This window comes from Cavia porcellus, unplaced genomic scaffold (assembly GCF_034190915.1).
Source record: "Cavia porcellus strain 051 isolate PalLab524CR breed Dunkin Hartley unplaced genomic scaffold, mCavPor4.1 scaffold_4, whole genome shotgun sequence".
In the NCBI taxonomy this organism is placed as follows: domain Eukaryota; kingdom Metazoa; phylum Chordata; class Mammalia; order Rodentia; family Caviidae; genus Cavia; species Cavia porcellus.
In genome coordinates this window covers 97,385,140-97,412,628 of record NW_026947487.1, presented here as the reverse complement: position 1 = coordinate 97,412,628, position 27,489 = coordinate 97,385,140, and the positions used below count along the sequence as shown (strand labels likewise).

Here is a 27,489-nt window from a genome sequence, read left to right as displayed (position 1 = left end):
GGACTTGAGGGGAAGGGGTGCAGACACATCAAGGCTGGATTGTAGCTTCCAGGTTTAGAAGGGAACTCAAGATTCCAAGGCTGAATGAGGCATAGGGAAGATGAGAAGTAGGAACACTCCAGCCAGGAAGAGCTGTACAGAGATAGACCTTCAGCAAACCTGGACTGCCCTCCCTGGCTCATCAATTCTGCTGAAAGTACAGGGAACAACCAAAGATGCTGATATTTATTCTTATCTCAGCACATAGTATAGAAATGAGACGATATTCTTCACAACCTGTTTTGCACAGGTTTGCAGTTATTAGAATTTGTAAATGATTTTCTGTCCCTTCTTTTACTTTTCTTCTGGGGTTTTAGTTATCTGTGCCCATTTTGGGTTGAAAGGAATTTTACAAGAAACATTTTACAGGGAGTAGACCATGGAAGCCTAAGGCTGGGGTCCAATTCATTTTTATGGATTTGAGAAGTAAACTTAAAAACACTGTGTCCTCAGATATGGTTGCATTATTAACATACTAGTCCAGAGAAGGAAAATGGAAGAAGCAGGGACACAGATGCAAACTCCGCTGAATTCTGACCCTACCTTTTGGTATTATAGGATGTATAACTTTAGCAAAGTCTTCTGAGTTTCAGTTGGAGAACAGCAGAAGGGGTTTGTGATACCTGGTTATATAAAGATAACATAATGTAGAGGCTCCTGGCAAGTGTCTCCTTCATCTCTATTTATAATGTTCCAACTATCTATTGCTAGCTAACCTGCCATCTCCAAATTCACTTTTTTAATCACAATTTTATTGTATTTATTGTTCTAAGTTATGTGGATTCATTTAGGTGGTTGTCATTTGATGTCTCTTGGGCTATGTTATCAGATAACTGGAATTGCATGAAATTTTTGAATGGATGGGCATCCAAGCTGGCATACTCAACATCGGGACGCTGGAGATGGGTGGGCATCTTTCTCCCTCCCTATCTCCTCCTGTCTTCTGCTCCTGGTTAGTTGGAGCCTCCTAACAGAATGATGCTATAAAAGTAGTCAGACTTCTGAAATGGTAGCTGACTTCTCCAAAGACAAACCAGCAAGCACAACAGGAACATACAAGTTCTGCATTACTCAGTGCAGACTGTGATAGCAAATTTGAGTAGTTTAAACATTTTTAGCGTTTAGAGTGTTGAAGCCCAAGAATTTCTCACAATCATGTCATTTTTGCAATATTTCGTTGGTCACCCAGGGCTAGCTCAAATTCATATAGGAGACACACTAGGTTATGAGTATCTAAGTGTGTGGGTTATTGGTGGGGCCATTTGTGCACATTAGCTACACTATATAATGTGGTTGCCAAGCAGAATCTTTGATTATCAAGTGTTATGTGAACTGTTCGGAGAGGCTTTTCCTCTTTGATGCAGTAGGCATCTGGGGATTATCCCAGTGTTGCTCTGCCCTTGTCTTGGGAAGAGAAAGAGACAATTTTATCATTCCTGTTACAGTTACCAAAACAAAGGGACTATGAACAGGATTGATCTACAGATCTACAATAAAGAGGGGGTTTCTTTGCTTGTTGTTTGGGGAAGTTACACTGAGGCACTGTTCTATGGAAACAAGATGAGACAAAGAAAAGTAGATTCGGAAAGAAATGAAGGGCAAGAAATAGTCAAAGAAAGAGGCCATTTCAGCCCCAAGTGCAAGCCGAACTGATCCTAGAAGGCAGAAGCTCGGGAGACGCGGGGACTTCAAGAACTCTTTATGCTGCTGTGTTCTGAAAGCAGCACCAGCGGCACCTTCCCCGGTTCAGTGCCTCAGTTTTTAAAGATGACAGCTGTTTAGCCACCGATACACTTCTCTTAGTTCATTCAACAAATACATGAACAGCTGCGCTGAGCTAGGGAATGTGTTAGACACTTTGGTGGATGTGAAGATGAATCAGAGCAGAACCCAGGCAGAACAAGTCCCACACAGCACATCCGGAGTGTGGAGCTGTGAGGGGAGGAAATGCCACCTGGATGAAGATTTGCAGCTCTGTCAGGCTGATGCTGTGGTCTTCCAGAGTGGGGATGACATCTCTTATCACCAGTGCCACTGTTGCTCTTTGTTCCTCCTCCTTTTTTCTGCAGAGATCTGGCAGCTCCCAAACACTGCTCATCACTCTGGGAATGAAAGCCTGACTTTGGCTTCAGAATAGACTTTCAAGAAATAGTGTCTAAGACGTCCTATCTGTCAGCTCTAATTTACCTCACTGCTGGAACAAAGGCATGTGAATTTAACAGGAAAAGTAGTGGGATACTTAATTGGTATTATTTTTTAATCAAAGTATCACATACATGTATGTTTAATCACACCAGCCTGGTACCTCTAAATCCAAAGCAAGTTTTCCTACTGTTCACATAACTGTAGTAATTGCTTTATATCTTCTTTGGTTTGACTATCATCTTTCAAGAGAAAAATTTGTCTTGCATAGCTGTGTATCCCTGTTGTGAAGCAGTAGATAATTTTATTGATTTATGTCACCTAGAAGTTACTAATGATTGTTTCCCCTTTTTCCAGAAATCACTGTGATTTTGGCTTGGTGGCCCTGTGGTATTCATTCCAGTCATTATTTGCTGAGTGACCAGTCAGATGGGCACAATATGTTATAGAAATTGGCAGCAAGTATCCAATGGGTGAAGAAGGTAAGGTGGACAGACATTTCTGAGTGATTCATGCATTACTACTTATGTAGAAATAACAATTATATCTACTGGTGTATTCCTCCAACCTGCTTGCTTTGAACCACCTACCAAATCCAAAGCAGCATCTGAGAAGAAAGAAAAAACCTACGTTCTTGGGCTTTGAGTAATGTGATTATTCAGTGTCATTGTTATTGAGGTCTCCTTTATGAACACCTATTTTGTATCAATACAGCTATAATCTTTTGGAATTTATAATCTATTGAGGAGAGAGTAAAAACTAAAGGTAATATAAATCCTTAGCAAGGCCTTGAGTGAATAAAAAGATTGAGATGTTTCAAGTGTTGTATTTTTCCCTTTTTTCTTTCCTTTAAGAAGAATTCTTAAAATAGGAGCAAGGTGGCTATATCCCATAAGCAAAGAGACTGCTAAGAGTTGAACTGTTTAGATGTTAAGAGGAAAGAGCTTTGGGCATACACTAGCAGCCCTGATTCTGACTTGCAGACTCCCCTCTGCTGTTTACTGTCAGTGACCCCTTAGGATAGTGAGCTTTTGGGGGAAGCCAAAGGGTGATTAGACCTCACATCGCTAATAGGTCTTCAGGTTTAGAATTCTGCAGATCCACTTAGCTTCATCCCATCTGACCAGTGGAAATCAGAGCTATTTTCATAGGACAGCCAAATAGCCAGCTAGAAATTTTCAAATAATTCTGCCAACCTGGTCTTCCCACATGTGGTATTCTAGACCTAACCATCTACGTGTCTGTGGCTTATGTCCACATTGTCCAGTAGGTGCCTCGAATGCCCAAGTCAAAGGCAAGTCACGATCTCCTCCTTTAATACATCACCTTGTCCCATTTTCCACATTTCATTGATAACACCACTGTTCTTCCAAACCAGAAAGGTGAAAAGGACTCCTGACGCCTCTTAGTTCTTTGCCTCCTATAACAATCTATTTCTATTGATTCCTGTTGACTTTACTCTTAATCATCTCTGAAATTCTTCTGTTTCTATTCTGACCCAAACGGCAGCTGAGCCCGCTTTCTTCAATTTTACTGAAATGACCACCTAATAGATCTTTTTGCCTCCTGGGTTATTTCTCCTTTGTCATCTTTAACATCGTCTATCTTCCACACACATTTTGGCAGCTAAGTGGATGTATGATGCTTCTCTTCCACTGAATTTCTTCCAGTGATAGAGCTCCTTAACAAGCTACTGAGACTCTCTTATAATGGTACCAGAAATGATGCTCTTCTCTCAGCTACTCTTTATTTGCAACCAGCCTTCTTTCTGTGCCTCCACAGCAGACCACAAGCACATTTCCCAAAACCCACCTACTCTCCTCTCTTCACAAGCACACTTAAGTTATTTTATATCTTAGCTCGAACTTAAGTACCTTTGTGACTCCCTAAAACTGTGACTAAAACAGCTATGGCTGTCTCCTACACATCACGTTAGCATCACGTTACCATGACTTCCATATTGGATCATAATCATCTATCTAGTTTTCTGTCTTCCTATCTAGCTCTTCAGGTTCTTGGAAGCAGACTTTATTTTGGGACCATTATCTTTCCAGATGCTGCTGCTGTATCCGGCCAAAAGTATAGATGCAATAATAATTCATTGAGCAAATAAATAGAGAGCTTTGCTATACTTTTAATAGCTGATTAAGAAGAAGGATCAAAGTAGTCACAGAGAAAAAATTTACAGTAGTGTCAGGTAGCAAATATTATATGATTAGCTAATGTTAGATTCAGACAATCTTTAAAGGTCTAGACTCCCTTAATCCTTGCAAAATAAGATGGGCACTAGCTGTAGCCAAGATTTTATAAATTAGAAATTTTGGTCTTAAAAGAAGATAAGTAAATTGTCTGTGGTGGTGTGATGTAATTTTTAACCTCGGAATTTCACTTTACCTGGACCCTGTGTCTTTTACCACTTTCCTCTTCTGCATGTGCCTGAATAAATCTGCTATATTACAGACAAAACCATTTCTTCCCAATTAATTCAGAGGCTTTCTATACAGCCTTCACAGCTATTGCTAAAAACATGGTCATCTCTTGTGATTGCTGTGCATAAATATTTCAAAATTTCCAGGTTTTTGATACCCTTATGTTGAAGAGTGTTTGTTTTGGGAGAAAATTTCAACTTGAGGAGTCTCCAGATTTCCCTCCTTACACCCTGGTCAATATTTGTTAGGGAAAAACCAGTGAATGACGGCACTCGAGTCAGAAGCAAAGCTGCACTTTTCCACAAATGCACCAGCATGATTTGGAAACTGTATGACTGACTCTTCGCGCATTCACAATTACTGCATTCACTTGCGGAGAAGCCTGGTTCAGCTGGCGAAATGTATCTCTCCTGTGGATATGCCTGTGCATGATGATCGTCTCATTTCTGCTGAGCCAAATGGGCCTCTTCATCTCATCAGCCCTTTGAATTCTTCAATAGGATATTTGAGTGACACTTCCTATTTTTCTAGATAATAAGGACAATTAGAAAGAGGTTTCAATGAAACAGAGTCAAAAGTTAAATAGAAAGTACTTGAATTTAATTTCACTTCTAGGAAATCTGTTAGACATTTTTTTTTTCACCAGAAATTAAGAATAGCCTATTTTAAAGAGCTTTGCATAGCTTTTATTCTCAGAGAGGTAAGATATTTCAGCCCTTTTAGAATAAGCATTGTGATCAGGAGATTCTGGTCAAAGATCCACTTTAAAAATAAAGAGAGATATGATACAGATGGAACACCCTTTTGATCATTCAGGATAGGCTTCTGGTTTTAAGGAGAGGAATTTTGTGCCCATGGAGAAAGAAATTTCTGTTGTAGGATCTGGGAAGAACAAAACAAATTATCAGCTTTAGCTGACATCTCAGAGTCTTGCTTCCCAGTCAGGATGCCAGTATTTCTTGACCTGGTGTCTCTGACTTGCCACACAGGCATAGATGAAAAGCACTTTCCCTTACTTTAAGGAGTTTTTAGTAGAGTAGCTTCTTAGAGAGAAGTCAAAATTGGAGTGTATAGGACACAGAGGGAAGAGAGACTTCAAACAGAACGTGGTGGAGCACCTTGGGCTCATAGATTAGATCAGCTTTTGGGCTAACTTCCAGGAAAATAGACTTAAGCTTCAGCTTTCATTCTTTGTACATCTGTACATCTGAGGTGCCTCCTCAGAACAGGGGAGGAATTACCTTGCAGCTACAGAAAAGACCTCTGATTGCCATTTTTTAAAATTAGAGTATTAGAGCCCAGAAATGAATATTCTAGAAAGTGAAAGTGATGTGCTCTTAGCAAAAGAAGACCATACACACATTGATACCCTACTGAGTAATAATCAGCAGGGGCCCCTGGTTGCTGGTCATTCAATTATCTTATTTGAATATAAACCAATCCCAGAGAGCTGCTTGTGAGGCAATTCACCTGTGCTGGTGAATCCACAGTGCTCTGTGTTGTCCCTGATGACTTGAGATGTCAATGTCAGCAGTCAGCTGCCTAACCCTCTGTGCCAGCTGGGGCTGTCTGTGAATACACATTTACTATTTCAGGATATAGGCCACTGATGAGAAGGAGGCCAAGTATCTGTCTATAGATGGTATTACTGGAATCATAAACAGACACTCAGTTCACTTTCTGACCATACTCTGCAGGTCTTCGGTATATAAAATGTGACTGTCACTACTACATTCAGTGAACAATTACAGGAAGTTCTAATATGCTAGGCAAAGCAGGCACTCTGCCATTGCCCAAATCAAAAGTATAAAGGAAAAACTCAACCAAATAGGTAGATCTTTGATCTGGTTTTATTTATTTAACTAGTGATAGACAGAGACCAGGGATCACTTCCAACAACACGAGTGGTGGATAAAGATTTATTACACATATCCATGTGACAGACACTGTGCTCCAGATTCTATAGCTATGATCTTGCTTCATGTCACCAGAGCTTTGATTGGTGAAGGACAAAACTTGCTGAGGGTCATGTGCTTAAAACGGGTAGAAAGAGCATCTCCATCCCTGAGCATAGCTCTGCAGTGCCTCATGTTTATCAACACATCTCTTTTACTTCTTTTCAGCTTAAGTTTCAGTCTTAATCAAGTTGGATGAGGAGTTTGAGTCAACTTTTATTGCATACAACATGACAAGATCGTCTTTAAAAAGGGGAACTTGGTAGCCCCTCCACAATTACTATTGTTGTTGTTGGTGGTGGTGGTATTATTTTGATGTGACCATCTCCCAAGTCTCCATTTGAGTTCTACAGAAAACTTAGCTGGCTTCAGCTAACGTAGCAATGTGCAGCTATATGTGTATGTTGAATTACAGGTACAATTAAAGAAAGGAATCTAGAGCTCTTTGATATGCTCCTTCCTCAACCATCTCTGGGGAACCAACCCTATTTTATTTCCTTGAGCTAAATAAACCAAATTCATGTGTATCAACATAACAATGAAACCAAAGTCCAAACCATTGAGGACTTTCCCTTCTGGTGACTGTGAGCTGGCAGACAAACAACCATGGAACAGAGTCACTTCCAGACAGTTCCATGAATCTGTAGGAAGATATAGGCTTATTCTGTTAGAAAAATGCAGGGAAGACTTTAGCAAGGTACTGATCTTTGGGATTAGACTTGGGTCTAGGTAGAAATTTACAAGCAGGAGATTAGGGAACATTTGCTACAAAAAGGGAATAGTATAGAGATTGTTAAGTAGGTGAAGATTGCTTAAAATTCAAAATGTGAAAAAGGTCTACAGTGAAGTTTCTTCTAATTTATTCTCTTCCAATTTTGCCCCCTGGATTTAACCAGTATTTTTGCTTTTGTGTATGACTTTCCAGAAAATTTCGAGGCAGTTACTAAAACATACTCCCGTATAGCTATCTTTTTTACATTTATATGTGTAGCTAAATAGTAATTAACTATAAATACTACTCTGTGCACCAACCCATACCTTGATTTAAAAAAAAAAAATGTTTTCCCCTTGGTTTTCTTGCACTTGTAGAATTTAAAGTACTTTTTTTGGCTTTTAAGTTAGTCTAAACCTGAAGAAAAATTTCAAAAGTTATATAATGAATGCTTGTGAACACTTCATCCAGACTCACTGATTTTTAAAGATCATCTCGCTGTGTCTCGTGCAATGACTTTATGAATTGAATCTGTAATCAAGATACAGCTTGGATGTCAGTTAAGCAGAAATGCAAGCAAGTTCTGTGCCTGGGACTTATTTAGGGAGACAGCATGGATGTACTTGCAGCTGAGAACAGGTTTCTCTCAGTGCCAGTTTTTCTGAAATGCCATAGGCAGCAGAATCACCCCTAGGGTAAAGATGAAAAGAGGAGCCCTTCTTTGGGTCACTTCATCTTTTGGGAAGGATTTTGCTTTGTCTCTTCTTCACGTGCTCACTAAGAAAGAGCTCCAGGTTTGTAAGCATGCTCCTTGTACTTGTCTTCTGGGTCCAGTGATCCATGTTAGCAAAAGACAGTCTAGTTGAAATCTAATCACTTCATTTCCGACAACCAGCCATTTAGATAGCATTATCTCTGCTGTTCTGCTTGTCACACTCAACAAGGCATCTCAAAGCCTGGTGTAGGATTCCTTCCTTTTAAAGATCAAAGCACCCGAGCACTGCCTAAATTATCTGTGCACTTCCTCTGTGTATTACATGACAAGGGGTAGTTTGTACTTAGAGTGAGAAGGACTTTGAATTCTGTGACAGACAGGAAGTAACTTAATAAGACATCAGATGTGGTTTTGTACTATGTGCTCAAATCTAAGAGGATTGTTCTTGGATATTCCTTCATTCATCATTTCACCAAATAATTCCTGAATACTTTCCTGACATTCTCCCATGCTTTGTGCCACCACGTGTGTATGGACTGTGTGTATTGAGTCCTCAGGATGTCCTAGGTACAAACAGACATCCAGATAAAGAATAAGTGAATCTGAGCACGGAAGGATAACATTTCCAAAGAATGACTTCTTAGCCTTCATTCATTCTTCATTCATCCGTCCATTCATTCATTAGACACACATCTATTAAGTGTGTATTTTATACTATTCGTTTGTATGTCTTTGAATAGTACCATTGCAGTTCAGATTTGCACAGAACTCATGAGCCAGTTGGAGGTATTCTCTGATTCCTTGTGAAACTAGCTAATTTCTTAAGGCAGGTCAGTCAAGAAGGTCCAGCTGTCCTCACAATGTTTCAGAAGGAGATCAGACCATTGTACATCAGACCTGCCTGGTCTCACATGATTCTAGGCCAAAGAATAGCCATTTTCTCTAGAGGCACTAACCAAAACTGCTCTCTGCCCTTTGGAGAACTTAAAATTGAAGGCCGTGTGAAATGAGAGGCCGAGAAAGAGCAGAGAAGTAAGAAGCCATACTAATACCTGCTATCAGTTTATTTTGTCTGCTAAGGATCCAGAAGATTAAAGCCAGGTATCTGGCAGATATCTTCATTTGGAAGTTTTACAGAAATTGTGGAGGGGCCAGTGAGTTCATCTTTTTGAGAGGCTCTGAATTTTAGTATCTAAGCACCTTTCCAAATACTGTTGTTACCATGGCAACAGTTCTTATACTTTTTATTTTAAAGAAAAAGAATTTTTTTTAAAAATTGGTCACACATTTACAAGGGCTAGGGAGAAGGTACTTCTCTAAATGAATGTCTAGCAGATTTAAAGTATCATATTTTTGTCCATAACAGATAGTATTTCAGATTTCTTAACATTCCTAACAATTTTTCAGAATTATATTTTTAAAAATTGGATGCCAGAACATTGTTATTCATATCTCTAAAATTGTTTGCATTTTTCGCTTGTAACCAAAGAAAAAAATCAACCTTTGTGGCTTGTACAATTTTACTCTCATTAGGAGTCTGAATTGGATCACAGGTATTCACTGTACCAGTCCCCATTCCTTGGCTACCAGCAGCCCACACTTGCTCAAAAGAGGCCAGCTTGGCCGGTGTTCAGAGTCATGGCAGCAAGTCCAGGTTCATATTCTTTTCCCTGGTGCATCTCCACAGAGCTGTAGTATGGCTTTTCTAATCCAGGTTGCATCAAGCTGTTTCAATCTGAAAGTCTCAAACTGCAGAAATGTGTAGTCTGTTTCAAGATAAATTACAAAGTTCTTCACTGGTTAAGACTGACATGATCCATGGTCAACTCCTGAAGCCCCCACCCACGCTCTCATTTAACTCTTCATACTTATCAAATTAGTGTAAGTCCTTGGAAAATCAACAAAGTTCAGATATTGATTTTATCACACACGCTGCCAAGTCCTGCCCCCATTTGGTTGGACGTAAAGTGAGGATCTTCATGTGGGTGTTCTAGAGCCCTGAAAGAGTTGATCACTTCTGCTGTCTCCTTACAAAAGCCTTAGTTGCTTAAAGTCTCACTATTATTTCCATGGACCCTGGGTACGTTTTTACTTAAGTGCATCTTTTTCCATTAAAAACACTAAAACATATTTTTATGAATATTTTGGTATTAAGATGAGTATACTCTTCTACCCTTAAAGATCATTATTTCTTCCAATTAAAAAAATACCAAGCTTCTGTAAGCCCTCTAACATTACTGGGGGCCTCAGGCATGTGTTTTCATTACCATTTGTTTATCTTAAAATCTGCAAAAGCCTTGAGAAAAGAACTGGGATGTTAAATGCAGTGGCATCTACTGCTACTTGGTCAATGGGCTTTCACAGGAGTGAGGCATGGTCTCCATCTTCCAGGCCTGGCAATGCTGAGAGCTCTCTTAGGTTCTTCCTGGTATGCTAATAGTGTACCAAATTATTTTCAATCAGAAGTGCCCTTCTAGTTCTTTAAAGTCTGCAGAGATTCCTGTGAATTACCCACTGTAGTCCTCTGAGGTAGATAGTATCCACCCCATATTGTAGAAAAATAAAACAAGGCTCAAAGAAATTAAGCAGAGCCAAGAAAATGGAGTTGTTCCCTGCACAGGGTCATTTATGGATACACACCAGAGCCAGGATTCTGGTCTTTGTCTCACCCCCACCTAGACCCTTTTTTCTATCAAATCACAACACAAATTAAGTCAGGAATGTCTTCATTCTTATATAACCATTTCATATGCTTGAAGAACAGTGGATGCCACATAGGGAGAGGCACTTTTAAACTGAACACTATGTGTGTTTGTCAACTTCTCATTGCGGTAACAATTAGTAGAGATAAGAAAGATATATTTTGGCTCATGTTTTATAGGTTCATACTCAACTGGTTCATTTTTTTTTTGGTATTTTGTGTGCATGTATGTGTGTGTATGTGTGCACATATGTACACATACGTGTGTATGGGTGCAGAGGAGGGTGGCAGGGAGGATCATGCTAGTAAAGACCATGTGGCAGTGTAAAGCTGCTTACCTTATGGTTTGGCAGGAAGCAAGGTGAGAGCAGGGATTCAGGTCCCAGTAACTCTCTGATGGAACACCTTCAGTGACCTCTCTCCCTGAAACTTCATTTCCTATAAGTTTTATCACTTTCCAATAGTGCCACAGGATAATGACCAAACTTTCAACACATGAACTGTTGAACTGTTTAAGACCTGAAATAAAAATATGACACTTCTGGTCCCCAAGATTCCTACCTCACAAATGAATTGATTCTGTCTCAAGAGAGTCTAGAATATTAAATTTCCTAGCATTTCTCCTTATGTCCATGTGCAAAGTTTCTTCTGATGCTGAAAACAAAACTTTTAGCCATGAACCTTTTAGCTATAAAACTTGCTGAAAACAAACTTTTAGCCATGAAACTTTTATCTATAAATATAAAAAAGAATTTTATGTATTTTCAAAATTTAGTAGCGCATGGTAAACATTCTTAGTCCAAAATAAAAGAATAAGAACAGAAAAGAGAGGCCATCCTAAAAAAGACTGAAATCTAGCCAGGCTCATATTAAGTCTCATAGTTCTGTCTTCACTGTTCAGGGCACAGGGTGCTAAGACATGAATTCAGTGAGCTCTGGCAGCCTCACCTTCATGGCCACACATTTGCAGCCCATTTGGTCCCTCATTTGGGCTGGTTCCTATTACTGCCTGTGGCTTCATGTGAAAGATGATCCATGTTGCTGTCATCTCTACCTGTCTGGGTTATCTCTTTAATTTCACCTTTCCTCTCACAGCTTCGTGCACCACCGTATCAGTGGCTATTTGCAGAGATTTCTGCCCTTGCCCATGCTACCCAATCTTTCACACTTTCCTTTGAAATCTTGGTGGAAGTCTCTATGATTCCATGATTTTTGCATTCTGTTTGGTTGAAAAGCCAGCACAGTTTGGAAAATATCACAAAGCATTTGCTATCTTGTGAGCTCTACCAGGGTTTGCTTGAACTATGACTGTCATAGCCTTTGACTGTGGACAGCTGAACACAAAAATGAATCTGGGGGAAAATTCTCTAGTAAGACCTGTGTGGTGAGGTTTCCATAAGCAGCTCTTCTCAACAGATAGTTCATGAAAGTTTATAGCTTACACCTGTAAGCTGCAGTGGGTAGGGTCTTGTTGATTTCTGAGATGGCCTCAAGCCATCTTTTCTTTCTGTTGCAAAGGAATTGGCTTCTTTCTAATAGCACTAATCTCTAGCAATTGCATCTCCTTGGCCTGAACTTTAATTTGGCTTCTGTTCTGGCCAAACTGCAAGGTTTTCAAATATTTCTTGTTGTGCTTCTGATTCTCCCTATAAATTTGGCTAAAAATGGTCAGAAAACTCCATGCCAAATCTGAATGTTGTGCTACTTGCAGTGTTCTTCACCAGATTAATTAGCCATCATTACTAATCTCAATCTCTTATAAAGTCTTATGACATGGAAAAAGGCGCACTCATACTTTGCCAGAATATAACAATGTGTGAGTTCTCATCAAGTTCCCAATACAGTCACATTTCTATCAAAGATCTTAAGAACACAAGCTTTACTCTCTACACTTCTATTTCTGCATTCTTCTATTTTTAGCTTTTATCAGATTGACCAGTTCAACTCTATTTACAATATTCTTGAGTTTCTCTAGCCTGATCCTTCAAATCTTTCTAGATTCCTTCCACTAACTCATTCTAAAGGCTTCTGAGTGACATTGTTAGTTGTAGTTACAGCCTCAGCCCCACTCCTTGTACTAATTTTCTATGTCAGTCACCTTTCTAGCATTATATAAATACCTAAAATAAATCTCCTTAAAGAGGAAAGGTTTATTTTGACTCATAAATTCAGAGGTCTCAATCCATAGTCTGCTGTCATATTATTTTTGATACTGTGGTGTGATAGCATCCTACAATAACAAGGTAATGAAATAAATTGTTCAATTCATGGGATGCAAAAGAGAAAAGCGGGGCTGGTGTCCCAATATCCCTATACAGGGCCTGTCCAAGTGATAACTTTATTACGCTGTCTAATCTCCAAAATTTTCCCTCACAGCCTATTTAGTACTATGAGCTGGTGGCCAAGCTTTTAGCACATTGACATTTGTGGGACATTCAGGATACAAATCATATCACTATGCTACCTGGTTCCCATTTTGGTGAAGGATAGGTAGTCCCAGCTTTTGCTCTTACAGATAATGTTCAACATAGCCTTTTCAAGATTTTCACCCTTTATAACTTCTACCTCACTTAAAGTGATGCCTTTCCTGGGCCAGCCCACACCAAAGACTGGTGAATAAACTTTTGGCCATCTCCGTTCTATTCAGGATGGTTTTGCAGACCATTATTAGCCCAGAGGACCATGCGCGATGGTCTAAGAAGTTGTTGGGTTGCATCATACCACCTTCTTTGTAAGTATCTTCTATTTTTCTTGCCTTTTCTCCCAAGTATTCTTCCCAGGGATACTAATAACAGGGATACCGATGCTAAGCTCCATCCCACATTGGAATTCTATAGAATCAAATCTGTGACAAACTCTATTGAGTGTTTTGCAACAAGCCTTCTGTGTCTATGCATGAATGCAGCCATTTCACTTGTTTCTTTATTGTTTTCATTGAATGCTTACTTATGAGATGCTTAGCACTGTGTTATATATCAAGACATTATAGTGAGCAAGACAGAAAAGATCCTGTGGTCCCATGGATCTTAAGTGGCTTTTACTCCAAAGACAAATGTTTTCATCTTGTTTCTGCACTTTAATTGTGAATTCCTTAGACCATCCTGACTGCCTAATACTTAGATGGAGGGGGAAGTGAAATATCCTATTGCCTGAGTCCTGCTAACTACTGTGTAGAGTAAATGCTGCTTCTAAGAGGTTGGTAGCACTGTTGCAACAGCCTTTCCTTTAATGTCCCTGAGACTTCCTTCACTGTGGGCCCTGGGATAACCCTGTCTTACGGAGAACTTGCACTGCACCAGGAGAATGGGCTGAAGTGGCTGCCAGGATCAATTTTGTCCACTGGAAATCACTGTTAGAATCAGAAGTTGAACTGAAAAGATGAGGTGGAAGATAATCAGGCCCTTGTTTCATTTCCAGCAGAATGAATAAAGAGTGCACAAAAAAAAAAAAAAAAAAAAAAAAAAAAACCTGGAGATTTTCTTGCTATGGCCGCAGTTCTTACTCAGAACCACTTACTGGCATTTTATCTAAATTGGAATCAAACCTGGCCCCTTGACTATGCTGGCAGCTCCCACCTTGCTATACAGTCTGTCTTCACTTCTTCCTTTGTTCATGGGGCCAGTTAATCTTAAATGCCAAATTGACTGCAAAAAGACTAATCAAGGGGTGATTGATTTATGAGGGCACTAACCCTGTCAATGGGTTGTAACAGAAAGAATTTATAATAGAATGGGCTATTAGGAGTTAAAACCTAGTTTGGAGGAAGTAGTTCTTGGGGGTGTGGCATTGGGAATTATATCAGATCTTGGCTTTTTTCTCCCTGGCTTGGTCCTCCCTGTCTCTTTTGTTCTTTTCTTTCTGGATGCCATAAGTTGAGCGCTTCTTTCCTGTGACACCCTTTCATCATGTTGCTTTTACTTTGGAGTCAGTCCAACATGAACTGAAATCTCAGACACTGTGAGTCAAAATAAATCTCTCTCTCTTTAAATTTCAGGTGTCAGGTATTTTTCCCTAGCAACAGAAAAACTGACCAATGCACTCATCCATTCCCCAGTCTGGGGCTATTGCTGGCTCTTGGGCACACCAGCTCTTTCTAGTCTCATTGGCTTTGAATTTTCAGCTTTCCCCATCTTGACATTCTCCCAACATGCCTGGTTCCTTCTCAGCACTTAGGGCGGAGCCTAGATATCCCTACTTGAGATGTTTTTTGTGATCTCGCAACCTCTAAATCAATACCCTCTACCCACTCTAAAGTCCTTTGAATTTTCATGATCCTGTGTAATTTTTCCCAGCTATTATTGGGTTGTGAATATTGTTTATGCATCTTGTTGTGTTGGCTTTTGTATTTTCTCTCTCCCAGAAGAGAATGCAACCCCCAAGAGAATCAGAAACATGGTCTTTCCTTGCCCTTCCATATGCTCTGAGTGGCAAGAGCAATGCTGTCCACATTAATAGACGCTTCTCAAATATATCTTGAATTAGTAATAAATTATTATATATTTTCCTTATAAGTCAATAAGACTATTGTGGCTGAGTATCTACTAGGCTACAATGTAGGGCACGGGCTAGAGTTGATGCTTTGCCAAATTATTGTGATGAGAAGCAATCTTCAGTGACTTTCTCTGGGCTCCTACTGCATCACCAGTCAGATATATGGCACTTATTCCCAGTACACTGCATTCTCAGGAAATCAACAGCTGCATAATAGTTTCTCTGCATGTGCATCGGAGCATTAGCATGGGCCTTTTGGGCCTGTCATGGCTTGCCTGACTATCTTCTTGTGAGAAAAACTGTACATCGGTAACATCCCAGAAAATTGGGACTGACATGTAGCTCAGTACCCAAAATGGTTTCACTCAAGCAAACACAAAGAATAATAGTCCTGTACTTAAATGCTTGAGTAGTTATCAATCAAAAGAATGTTCCAATAATCCATGTTTATAAAGCCTGTTAGCAAGAATTTTTGAAATAGCACATATTCCACTTTATTCTTGACAAATAGAGTTTGCAGCCACTGAGATATTTTATTTCGATTATGCCCCGATGTTGTAGAGCAGTTTCTGATAATAGCAAGACATAAGCCATTTTTATTGTGTTTCTATCACTATTCGTGTCACTAATTTCTGCTGGACAGTTCATTAAGATGAAAAATTAACAGCACATGCTTTGGGAAGGATAATCATGAGACATGACAGCTTGTGTAGGCATCAGCATTGAGAGAAGCAGACAGATGATAAACATGTTGCTCTTCAGAAGTGGCATTTGGCTAATCAGTCAGTACCCATGTGTTCACCAAACAACTACTTGTGTGTTTAGCGCTGGGTTGAGATGCTAAGGGAAAAGGAAAACACAGCAACCATGGTCACTGCCCTCCAAGAGTATACCACCTATTGTGGAAAATCAACAGGATTTCAGTGATCAGTGAAGGAGCCCCGAAGAGAATTCGAGTGCCTGACACTTTGGGCCTGGATGTACGTTTGCGAAATATTCAGTGTGGACTATAAAGATTTCTTAGGTCTTAAAGAAGAACAAGATGTTTTCTAGTGAAATACGTTCTATGAACAGGAACTGCTAAAGGCTAAGAGGTTGCTTTGGTGCAGGATTATGAAAATTTTCTAAAATTAGTGATATATATGAAGAAATTTACAAACACGGTAAGAAACACTGTACAATATCATAGGGTGAATTTTATAGTATGTGAATTATATCTAAATTAAGTTTGCTATTATGTAAAGTACTCTCTACAACTGACAGCAAAATTATAACAAATTTCATTATATATTCATAGAAGTGAGCTTAGTTGAAGTAGGTCATAAGGGTAAAGCAAGCATGGAAATAGAATATTTCTTTCATGGGGTCTGATACAGTAATCACACAGATGAAGAAACTAAGAGATCAGTCCAAGAGGCCACAGTTGGTAAGTAATGGGGCTGGGGCATCCCCTCTAGACTTTCTGGCTCTGGTGAGTGAATAATTCCTATGCTCTCCTGCTGCCTCATGGAAAAGACAGAGCCTAGATTGTAGGAGTAACATAGACAGTAAAAATATAACCATGGCTTACCACTGAAGACTGTTTTAAAGTTTGGAAAACGTCTTCATCTATGTTCTCACAGCACCTCTGAAACTACGTGTGTGTGGCTGCAGAAGTGAAGCATATCTCAGGAGAAAGGAGGATAGAAAGAAAAGATACCAAGTCTGCTTTTCCAGGCTGTGCAAAAAAAGAGAAAATCTTGTGTGCTCTCTTCTACACATTTGAAAGGTTTCCTCTGTACATTGGCTTCCATGTCCAGCTCTGTCTCTCCCTAGATGTTCTTACACATCCTGTTTCCCTAGAGCAGGGATTTCTAAGGGAAAGCTTAGAAATGTGGGACCACAGGTATCTAGAAACAAGGCTTACAGTCCCATGTGTTTTCTGGTTACTATAGACATGTTGTTGTTTTTCACCTTTGTAGAATGAGAAGATCCACATCACTATAGTAAATCACACATCTAGATTAAAGCCATTTAAATCGTTATCTCCACTGTGGTTCATGACAGTGCTTTTGATGTTATTCTCAGCTTATTCATGAAAATGGTGGGTCAGATTCTCATCTTGTTGGGCAGCCTGGGAACTGTGTCAAGATTTGTAAATACTGCTGCATTGAATTCAGTTTCGTGGGGATATTTTCTTCCCCAGCAGACAGTGGAATAACAGCATCCTTGGAAACCATGGAGGAGTCAGGATGCATTAACCTAAGCAGTCGGATCAAAACAAAAGCTCTGTTTAGGATCCCGCCAGAACTCCAGTCTCTGCACTCCCACTGTTTGAGTGCGTTCAGGGAGCACAAATAAAATTAGATGTACAAAGGAAGTGGGACTTAGGAAATGCAAGTCTTAAGAAGCAAACATCCTTTCCTCATATCTTTGTGCTTCTGTTAGCTTTAAAGGAATTAAAAGAACAATATGTTTTTTAAAAAAAATAGAGGATTAATGCTTCCTGAAACACATCCATGCTGTCTGAGGAGTGTTTATTTGTTTTCCTTTACTGAAGGATTTAGACACAGCACCTGACCCAGCAGTGGCTTCCGATCTTGTGTTTACTATTTACCAGGCAAACGATTGTTCTGTTTTTCTGCTCATTTGTTAAATGTGATCAGTGTTGGTAACATTCAGTATCCCTGCTATAGAGATTTTGTGAGGACCAAACCATGCGTACCAAGGTACCAATGTACTGATATACAGACGTCCCTGGAGCAGTGCTTGTCACATTGAAAGGCCCCCTAAACTGGAGCCAGAAGGATGCTCATGGCTGCACATGAGTCAGTACAATTCCAAATATCCAGATGACTCCAGTTTTGGGACAGTGTAGACGGAGGTTGCAATGACTGGTGGAATCCAGGTCACAGTTAGGTTTTTACAATGTGTGCTGAGAGCCTTTCTAACTCTTGCTGGTGGTGACAATATAGTGTCCCCAAGGGCTTTGCTGCTCTACATATTGGTCACCATGGGAATATTTTTTTTTGGCCTTTGGTAGAAGGACAGTGGCTATAAAAATGCTGTGCAGAATACAGCAGCCGTGGAATGCACTGGAGCAGCAGTGAGTTTTGGAAGGAATGAGCTGACCTGGAGTGCAATTTCACGTTTGCTTCTAACTGTATGACATTGGACAATAGCTCTTAGATGACCATATTTTTCTTTTCTGTAAAGAGAAAGAGGAAAACAGTGATGATCTCAACCACCTTAAAAGGCTGAAAAGGGACTTCCACTTTAACTTGTTGAAATTTATGTGCTTTCCTTTTCCCTCAAAGCACCGGAGCACAACATATAGGGGCAAGAACTCTGGTGATGCTTCCGTGTCTGCATCATTCAATTTCTTTGTGTGCTAGCTATGCGCCTTCAAGTGTGTGATTTCACTCCATGAAGCTTCAGTTTGCTCATTTTGTAAATGGTTGTGTTAATTTCTTGCTGCTGTTGTAACAAACTACCATAGACTAGAGCTAAAACCCTAAGAATTCTATCACTTTATAGTTTTGGCTGCTCGAAGTTCAAAATGAGTCCTCAGGACTGAAACCAAGTTATTGGTAGGGCTGTGCTCTTTCTGGAGGGTCTGGGGAGAGCACTTTTCTTACTCTTTTCCCTTCTCAAAAGCTCAGGGTCGCTTACTGGAACTCAGCACACACTCCTCCAACCTCATTTTCCACCTCACTTCTGTCTCTCTGCTCCTTCTGCCCTCCTCTTAGGAGAGTACTTGTGATTATATTGAATCTGCTGAGATAATCCAGGGTAATTTTACCATCTCAAGTCCTTTCATTTAACCCAATCAGCTAAGTCTTTTTTGTCACATAAAGACTTTTTTTCAGCAGTTCTGGGAATTCACTTGTGGGCATCATTCAGAGGTTGCTATATTTTTGAAGGGGGAATAGAAGTGATAGCTATTTACCTCATGATAGTATTGCAAGGATAGAATGAGGTATTGCATGAAAAATGCCTAGCATAGTGCCCAGCACATAATAACAACTCAATAAATGATAACTCTCTTCTGTTGAATTAATGTTAATGGCATTTGCCCCCATACCTTCGGGAAGCAGCCAAGGATTGTCACAGCTCTGCAGTCTGAAAGGAGAAGTAGCCCTGTTTAACAGTGGCTGGAGGCTTCCACTCATTTCAGTTCTACACAGAAGCCGGAAGCTGGCTTTAGAGATAATTTTGTCTGGATAAAGCCCTTCTGACAGTGATAGCTTGATGAAGTGTTGCCTCTTTTCTAAGACTTAGATTTCTCATTTGTCAATGGAGGGGGATAAGAAGGAAGACTTGACTCTGGGATTTTACTTCCAATGAACATTCTGTGAATAATTAATAATTGATCCTCTGTGGATCAATGGATGTGCAAGTTGGTATTAAGCCATGATAAGTGATTCTCATTACAAAATAACAACAGCATCATAGCACAAATGCATCTCATCCTCTGTAGCCACCCATGAGAGCCACCCATGAAGGTTTCTAACTGAGAAAGCCTCAGTCCCCAAGTCAGACTCTGTGGGAGGCTGACGTTGAACATGTTGAGTGGAAAACTGATGATAGGAACTCATGTTTCCACGCTTTGGGCCAAAATTGAATTCTTCTATTTAGAATTTGCATTGTTCCTGGAACAAGAACTGAGCAGGAGAGAAGTGGAAAGAGGAAAACTTCTTCATACGTCAAACACTGATGTTCTCAGATTGTTTAAATGGTACCACTTTGCGCTGTGTATAGAAAGACCAAATAACTCTCCTGATACTCTACAACCAGTAAATAGCACAAGCAGGAGGAAATTAAACACACCTGTCATCCCTGCTGTTTGGTTGAAGAAGGATTCCAAGTTTGAAGACAGCCTGGCTACCTTAGTGACACTTTGCATTAAAATAAAAATTAAAGACCCTGGGAACATAGCTCAGTGGCACAGCAATGCGTGGCAAACATGAGGTTATGAGTTCAATTCCAGGAACCAAAAGAAAAAAAGGAAGAAAAAGAAAAATTTTTAAAAATTTAAAAATTATAATTAAAGAGTCACGCATATGGCTCCATAGTTGAGCATCCTTGGGTTCAATTCTCAGTATTGAAAATTTGAAAAAAAAAAAAAAAGGTGAAAGAAAACACTTGAAATTCAAACAGAGCTCATCTTTGGGACTGTCCTCCGCCCAAGATGTCAGGTTTTCCTGTTCAGAGGATGGTGCGTGGTTGCAGGTGACTGTGATCATTCTGTTAGACCCTGAGGATGTCTGTGATCATCTAACCAATAGAAACCCACAGCCACAGTATGTTTTGCTTCAGCATTTTCTTTCTCACCTAATGCTTTTTCATAAAATAATCTTTATCTCCCCTGGCATCTTCTTGCTGCCCTTTGTCTCCCCATTAAAAAGTTCTTTCTTTCCCAAGTTGTTTCAGGAACAGAGTCAATTGCTGTGTGGGGGATGGTTGCAAATAGCTTGGGACTTCAGTCTCCAAGAGATCCTTGTTGTCACCCAATGCTGGACACTAATTAACAGTGACACTGACTTGATGGATAATTATCTCTGGAATGCTTTTTGGGATACTCATTTTCAATCACTTAAGAAATAGTTTGGGAGAATACATGAAGTTCCCAAACTTATTCAGAGACAAGAGGAATGTGAAAGGTGGCATTTAACGTGGGTCAGTGTGAGCAGAGATTTGTGATGCTAAGAAGATTGACCTTCATCTCCTTTTGAATCAGAAGCTATCTTCATCATAAAATCTGAATGCATGGGTCCTGAATGCATTGGCACAAAATCAATTTCTAATGGAGACGATAGTCCCCACAGAAGAGGAATGTAGCAGGCGCCTTCCTGCAAGCAGCTACAGTATTGTATTTAGTGTGTCTAAATTCCTAAGCAAAAGCCAAGGCTTTGAGTAAAGCCACAAGTTGTATTTCTGACCTGGCACAAGCCGCAAAGAAAGTTGAGAACCTTTAGGATTGGAGGAAAAAGGAAAGAAAATATATCTATTAGAAACTGCACATTCAAGTTGAATCATTAAAAATGAAGTCTCAAAGGCCAGATGGTCAGGGTCCAGTGTGTAGTTGTGTAACCTTGGGTGAATTATTTCACCTCCCAGAGTTTCCACTTCTGTAAAATGAGACTATTACCACAGAAAAACTTCAAGACTGTATGCCAGTTAATGAGAACAAGTGAGTACAATGTTCACCATGGTACTGCATACAGAATAAGCATTTGGTAATTGTGAGCCACTGCCATCATCAGCTATTACTAGTCTGTTATGTCTTCCTAGGTAAAAAGCATAGAACAAGACACAAAGCTGAACTGAGGCTGGTTTTGGAGACATGCACTCCTACATAGAAACTATTTTTTCTCAGGGAACTGTTTTTCATTTTATAGACAGGGCTTCCAGCCTCATCTCTGTTCTCAAGTGGCATCATTTTTCTGTACTAGGATCTTAGAATACTAAGGACTATGTATGACTTCCTCCTTCTCTCTCCATCAATAAAATGAGGACAATAATAACCCTCACCTTGGTTCGTTGACTGATGTATAATATGAGCTCATGTTCATGAAAGCCCTTGGTAAATTACAAAGTGCTATAAATTATGAATTATTACTGTGATTGCTCTATAGCAAGCATTCCATAAGCAATACAGGAAATTAAGGACAGTTACTACTGGTGTTCAGAAAGCATTTAACTCTTCAGTACGTAGCCATAAACTATCATCAGATTGGCTTGGTAATGCAGTCCTCTCTGCTTTCAGTGTTAGTAGCAGGCCATTCAGAGTCACAGTAGCAGGAACAGTGCTGTGGATATAAGCGGGCAGCAGGATACAGTAGGGCAGCTGTGACAGCCCTGGACTGGTAGCTTTAGACAAGCTTTGTGACTTTGAGCTCAATTATTCAAGGCATTCTGAACCAGAAGCCATTCATTTATAAAGCAGAATGTGGTAATAGGTACCTCATTCGATTACTGTGAAGAGTAAGGCTCATAAAGCCAAGGGCACAGAAGCTGTGTGTGGTGGCTTAGGCCTGTAGTTCCAGTACTTGGGAGGATGAGGCAAGAGGATGGTTGTGAGTTCGATAACAGCCTGAGCTATGAAATGAGCTTGAGGTCAGCCTGAACTGCGTAGGGAGATCCTATCTCAAAAAAAATAAAAAAAAATAAATTAAGAAAAAAAATTAAAAATTAAAAAATAAAGAAAAAAAGCAAGCTCAGAGCACATTTCCTAGTCTTTTTTTTTTTTCCTTTCCCATTTACCCATCTCGGGGAACATTAATCAAGGTTAGAACCTTTGGCATCACCCTGAAGGTCACTGCCCCTGTGTTCTGCAGACTGACTCCCAACACCTCACTGGCCCTCCCCGATCAGTGAATTCCAGTGTCTCTTTTTGATAAATGGTGGAAGGACAAATAAGAATAGGAACAGAACATTGTTGTCCTGAGTTTGTGGCCACTTCCCTCTGATGATGAAGAAGATGATGATGGTCTACCTAAACTCCAAGGGCCCTTCATTACCAGCCAGCCCCATCTGGCTAGTCCTGCTACAGCCATGTCAAAATTGCTTGAATAATAAACATGAGGAATGTAAATTTGATCCTAACACCATTAAGTTCTAGAGATTAGGGATTTAATACCATTAATAATGACAGGTTTTTTGGGCATTTACTACAAGCTGTTGATAATGGCTAGCACTTCATAAGGACTATTTCATTCAGCCTTCAGATCAATCCAGGGAGAAATGTTCTATATTTTAATCATATTTTCCCAAGGATACCACATGATTAGGAAGAACAGAGAATCTCATCTGGGGCGGCACCCATCCTCTTGCAGGGGACAAATGTCCTGTGAGTAGGAGGATTACGGGGTAACAAGCATCATGGTATTTTTGCCCATCTAACTCAGTCTGTACTTTGTCCTTCCCTGGCTGCATTAGTTTCTCCGGGTTTCCATGGTACCCAGTATCACAGACTCCAGGCCTAAAAACAGAAATTTATTGCCTTACAGACCTGGATGCTAGAACTCTGACATCAAGGAGTGGGCAGAGTCATTTTCTTCTGAAAACTAGGAGTGCAAATCTATTTTCCATTTCCTCCTTGCTTTGTGAAGCTTCAAGCTTTGCTCGGTTTGTTAAGTGTTCTTTTTGTCTCTAAGTTACATCCCGAGCTCAACACTTCTCCTTTTTAAAGAATATCACTTCTTATCTTACCTTGACCATATGTAATTACTCTCTTTTCCATTCACAGATAGTGGTGTCCGCATCTGTTTGTGAGAAAAAATTCAACATGTAATACCATCTAAACCCTTCTCTAGAATTATCTCTTTAGCTAAAATATATGCAAGTGTAATCTTTTTTGTCTTACATATTCATTCAACATATTTATTGAATGTTGATTGTATGTTTGATACTATACTACTCACTGAAGATAAGATGATGAACAAAACAACCAGTAATTCTCATTTTCTTAGAGCTGATGATTCACTCTTAGACAGTTGTAGATTGCTCACCATACTGGAGCTGAACCTTTTATCATTCATTCCAAGTGGCTCATGAATGCAGCTTCCTTGCTTTGAGTAAATCTATAGAGAAAAGAACTCGAAGACAAATAATATTTGATTAACTTTATTTGCACGTGCATAGCTCCAGTTCACCCATTACTTTGGAAAGTGGTGCATCATCTCTCAAAGCCTATACATGTTTTCCCCTAGTTGCCTAGTGAGGTCATCACATGCCTCCCAGGCCAGGCTCTGCAAGTTCGGAGATTTTAACCAGGATGTATCACTTATTAGAAAGGAGAACGATTAGCCTGTGCTCTGCTTAATTAAGCCTCCCCTAATGGGCAAACGTTTCCTTTAACAGGCTTGCTGTCACTTCATCAGTTATTTAAGGCAGTTCATTTCACAGCAGGAGGGAAAAGACCAGAAAGTAAAAAAGGATTCTCATTCGCTCAAATTCAATTGGTCTGAGGAGAAGCGTGGCTGTCTAGAAAATGCCTAATTGCCACTGTGATCCTGTGCTTATTCTCTATTTAGTCCCAGCCTTCTTATTGAAACGCTAATCAGGGTTAGGTCTCACCTCTTGATGAATGATTTTGTAAAAACTTGATATTCCTCATCTTAGTGAGGCATGCCTGCATGCAAGCATAATGCTGCTGGGACTGAATGAGAAGATAACTAATGCCCCTAATTTTGCAAAGAGAGCTGTGATTTGGTATGTACAGTACAGATCATGGAAAATCAGAATGAAATTAATTTCCTCCTTTGCATAGGCACCGCCTCTGTTTTATCAGGAGCTATTTTTCTTCAGCTGTTTTGGCTGGAGATTTGAGAACACTTGGCCCATGTATGTGGGCTTATTTCTTATACTTGGGATCAAATTGAGGCTATGCCATTTTATCTGACATTAGAACTTGCTGAAACTAAAGTTCTCTGACTCACTGTTACATTTGTCATGTTAAGAATAATTATCCCTGCCTCACAAGAATGTAAAGGTTAAGGATCATGTTTCCAGCTCAAACTTTAGCCTTGTAGTTATATAACACATTAATTTGCCTTCCCTTATGTTCCTTGTCCTCTCATTTGCCAATTCTTGAAAGTGGGACAAAGATATTTTGCTTTCTTCAAAGCAGAACAGTCCCACCCAATATTTCAATGATAGACAACTTGGTTCCTCTAAGTTCTAAGGACTTAAAACATCCAAATGAAAGCTAAATAACTCAAACAGACATCCATTTATTTTGAGTGAGTCTAAAATCATGGAATTGAGGTGTTTTCTGGGTGGTTACCTACTTTGCTACTGTTTCACCTTACATGCTTCAGTATAGGTCTAATGCTAAATACTTCTCTGCATCTACATTGATCAGTAAAAATTGTTGCTGCATTTGCATTTATTATGTTATTATTAATGTAGATGTGTGTTTCTGCCATCTGCCTGCATTTCCTACCTCACTCCTTTCTTCTTTCCTGAGAAGTCAGTCCCTACGATTTCACAGTCTCTAATTCTTATGATTCCCTGAATTGAGGCTCTAATTTCAAGTCTTCAGTGTTCGTCCATGATGTTCCTCCTGCGTGGGCTGCTGTTCATCACCTTTAATATTTGGTTCATTTGTATACATACACTGCAAGGCTTAATTCAGACTTACTGTTTTACCCACTAATCTTCCATGATCCACACTACCTCTTTGTATCTCGGTTCATATGACACTCCTCTGAGCCCCTCAGGAACTCCCTGAAAGCACTTTTCACACTATATTTCCTGCTTTTATATTTACTGCATTGCTTGTTTTGTTTTGTGCTGTCTCTCAGCATACCAAAGCCCACCATTAAACTATCTTCTAACAATATCTTATTTTCTTGGCAATGCCTCTACTTAACTCAATGCTGGGTTCCCCACCCAAGCTCAGGGAAGGTTTGGCGAACAAATTTCTATAACCTTTTGGTGTGTATGGATACAAATTCATGAGTGCTGCATTCTGCAAAGACCTTGAAGCTTCCCTCTAATCCAAAGTGGAACATGCTCCTTATATAAATGATACTCACTCCAGGATTTGGACATTTGTTGTTTTCTAAAAACCAGTGTCAGCTCTTGAGGATGAAAGAGAGAACTTTAGCCCCATGAATTAGCTCAATTAATTAGCACCATAGATAATCCTTTCATCCTTAGGCTTTTTACATTGTAGGTCACCTGTCAATATGGCAGGCTCTGTTCTGCTTTCTCCAGAGGAATCTGAGATTCTAACCTGGGTTTCTCTGACCTCAGTTCCATCGATGTTAAAATTTCCCAAACTTCCAGAAGTTCTCCAAACGTGATCTCACTGAAGACCAAGCAAGAGTACTCAGTTCCCAGAGATAGGAATTAGAAAAAAATGAATCTTGACTTTAGAATGCAAAATAACTTGGAGTTTGAACATTGACTCACCTAGTTTGGTTCATTATTTTGATAGATGAGATCACAACAGGATTGTTAGACAAAATATAAGGCTCTAAGGAGATTTAAATGTCTTACGGATAACAAATAATTGTCTTAACATAAGTCCCTCAAACTGTATGGACATACTGAAATTAGACAAACAAACAAATAAACAAAACAGCAAAAAATCATTGCCTAACTGAAAGTCAAACTTAGAAGTCTCATTTTAATTTGCTGAACCTAACTCCTCTAGTTCCTACACATGCTGCTTGACTTGCTCATCACTGTAAGAGAGACTTGATATATTAGTATCATAGAGCTTGAGCCATTGTCTAGGCTTTCTAAGTCCCAAACCACTACTTATTCTTGAAGTTCAGTGACTAAGAGTTTTCTGGCCTTGACCCAAACTGCTTTTTGCAAATATGTGATGATTATCCTAGAAATCTGTACCATTAGAAAGATAAGCCTTGGTTTAACATGGGATTCAACTCTAGAGAAATTGGCCCTATTAAGATAGGTTTCTCAAGAGTATTTGTGTCATAGTTCTGTCTATGCAATGCATCACAAGTCTGACTGAAATTATCAAGTGAGTTCCTACTGAGGCCAGGACTTTTCTGAGAGAAAAAAAAAAAGTATTGGGTGTTTTAGCTGTATAGGACACTGAAAAGTTCACAGAAATAAATCTTCTGAGGATCATTGAAGCCACAGGTTAGAGTAAGGACAAGTAATTTACTGTAAAGGTATTCATGTAACTATGCAGGCAAACGAAACCCTCAACTCTAGTAGTACAGACTACTAGATGTCTGGTAAAAGTTTGTGTTCTCTAAAATTAAAAAATGAATTTTAGTAACAAAGAGGGCTAAGAGTAGAATATATTCATTAAGAGAAAGAAAGCTTCTATGCGTGTGATAGAGACACAGAAGGGGGTCCCAAGTAGATTGCCAAGGACTCTGACTTTTCTAGGGACTTTTACAGAGCAAAACCGCAAAGTGAGGCAGGCCTAACATTGAGAAAATATGTGTACTGGCAAGGTGGGCATGAGGTGGGGCAGAACTATGGTTGAACAATAAATTAGTTATTCACGTAAAATTGGTGAAGTCAGAGACAAATGGAGAAGCTAGTCATGTAGCAATGGACCTGTCTGGAGAGCAAGGACTCTTCCTGTAGGGGGTTGGGATGGTGATTGCTGGCCCCCTCAGGGTGATAGAGACCTATTTAGAATATCAATCAATTCCTGATACTTATCCTTAGAAAGTGTACATTTAACTTATCTTTTGTTTTGAGGGCTGACCTAGAATGCCAGGTGTTTGTTGCAGGTATCTGGCCTTCTGCACTGCTTCCTTTGAAGGCCTAGCCCTGTCTGACTGCTTATATTTCTATCTAACTCAGCTGCCTGTAATATAACAGCATAC

The 27,489-nt window shown here is 39.7% G+C and overlaps 1 protein-coding gene across 3 annotated transcripts in view; it reads left to right on the top strand.

Annotated features, from left to right (window-relative positions):
• Cdh11 (cadherin 11) overlaps window positions 1-27,489 on the top strand; it is a 162,552-nt gene that overhangs the window by 63,107 nt on the left and 71,956 nt on the right. For 2 of the 3 annotated variants that reach the window (XM_003472044.5, XM_063247444.1), the window contains exon 2: window positions 2,539-2,663. The exons of the other annotated variant lie outside the window; for it this stretch is intronic. The gene's annotated coding sequence lies outside the window, so the exon portion shown is untranslated. The remainder of the gene's footprint in view (window positions 1-2,538; window positions 2,664-27,489) is intronic. 3 annotated transcript variants of the gene reach the window in all.